Source organism: Branchiostoma belcheri, unplaced genomic scaffold (assembly GCF_001625305.1).
Source record: "Branchiostoma belcheri isolate BF01 breed outbred unplaced genomic scaffold, Haploidv18h27 scaffold68, whole genome shotgun sequence".
Lineage (NCBI taxonomy): Eukaryota > Metazoa > Chordata > Leptocardii > Amphioxiformes > Branchiostomatidae > Branchiostoma > Branchiostoma belcheri.
Window position 1 is genome coordinate 118,028 of NW_017804331.1, and position 1,543 is coordinate 119,570.

The 1,543-nt window shown below is 43.9% G+C and overlaps 1 protein-coding gene across 1 annotated transcript in view; it reads right to left on the reverse strand.

Annotated features, from left to right (window-relative positions):
- Nucleotides 1-1,543, reverse strand: part of LOC109483985 (kelch-like protein 28) — an 8,873-nt gene extending 7,330 nt beyond the window's left edge. The window contains exon 1 of the mRNA XM_019787142.1: nucleotides 1,506-1,543. The gene's annotated coding sequence lies outside the window, so the exon portion shown is untranslated. The remainder of the gene's footprint in view (nucleotides 1-1,505) is intronic.

Below are 1,543 nucleotides of genomic sequence, written 5' to 3' on the forward strand. Positions count from 1 at the left end.
GCCACGCCGATACAGTTGTGCGGGTGCAGCGCTGACTGCAGGAAATCGCAGCACTGACGCAGGACCTGCGCAAAAAACATAAACAGTTACTCAAGCAACTGGATATGATTTTGGAAACGGTCAGACGTTTCAGGTAGCATCCACTACCTTTGTCAGTGTCACTGGAGACTGGTCAGAAAAGCAGGGTATTAAGTAGCCTGTGAAACCCAAGCTCTTTGTCAAAGAGCTGACCACCAACTAGGGAGCTAGCAAAAAGCAAGGTTCAGTCAGTCTAGTTTATAAGTATGAACTGTTGATTGATATACAAATAAGTGAAGACGAATTTCTAAATCTACTTGGTAAGGAAACAAAAGTTAGACAAGTGAACATTTTCAGATCCAGTTACTTCTCAAGAACTATCATAGAATGGAACACACTACCGGAACACCCAGTGACACAACTATCTGTCGACACATTCAAGATGGGATTGGCCCTGCACCTGGGCTACCCCGTCTCACAGATGTAAGTCGGGTACTGCTAATTGTGGCCAGTCACAAAATGCACAAATTTATGTTTGGTTTTGTTTTGTTTTCATGCACATTTTTCTTCACCGCACCCCACTGGACGCAACAGCCGTGCACCCTTGGCGGGATGCCCTAGATAGGGCTTTGCCCAGTATTATATAGAACTTAAATAGAACTAGAGGTGACCTGCTCGATCTGGAACAGACTTGCGGCGGGCAGCAGCATCTGGACGTTGGCGTCGGTCACGGCGACCGTTCCCGTGTACGCGAAGTCGATCAGCAGCATCATGGCCGTCTCGTCAATACAGTGGAACTCCACCTCGTCCTGGTCACGCTCGCACAGGTTCCCCGTGAACATGGCCTTGAAGTACGGAGAGCAGCTGGCCAGGACCACCCTGGGGACAGACACACGGACGGGATGAGCCAACAACTCTTATTCATAGAAATTTGTGTAATCTAATTAACTGGATAGCTTGACACTTGCCACAAAGAGAAGTAAAAGCATTAGATTACACAAATTTATATCAATGATATCGTAGTCTATCCTTATGTAAAGTAGAAGGCTCTTTGATTAGTGAGTTGGACTTGGAGGTCATTGGTGTCAATTTCACGTTTAATATCATAATATTCCTATATGGAATCATACCAAATATTGCCTCAACGAACCCTTTTCAAGTCACAGAAAAACCTCTTAAGGATGCAACAATGTCACCAGAGGCAGTTTAAAAATATAATACTGTGTTTTACCTGCCTGTCTGACATATTGAATTTGTACATAATGAATATTTGTTCTTTACAGTAGACCTAGTACTAGTTATAAGTTTTTAGTTCGTTGGCTTATGCCATTCATAAAAGCTGTGTCAGTTCCGGGCACTTCTAACTTGTGTCTTACCTGTGTACATGGAACTTCTAACCTGTGTCTTACCTGTGTACATCATCCAGGAACTTCTAACCTGTGTCTTACCTGTGTACATGGAACTTCTAACCTGTGTCTTACATGTACCTGTGTACATGGAACTTCTAACCTGTGTCTTACCTGTG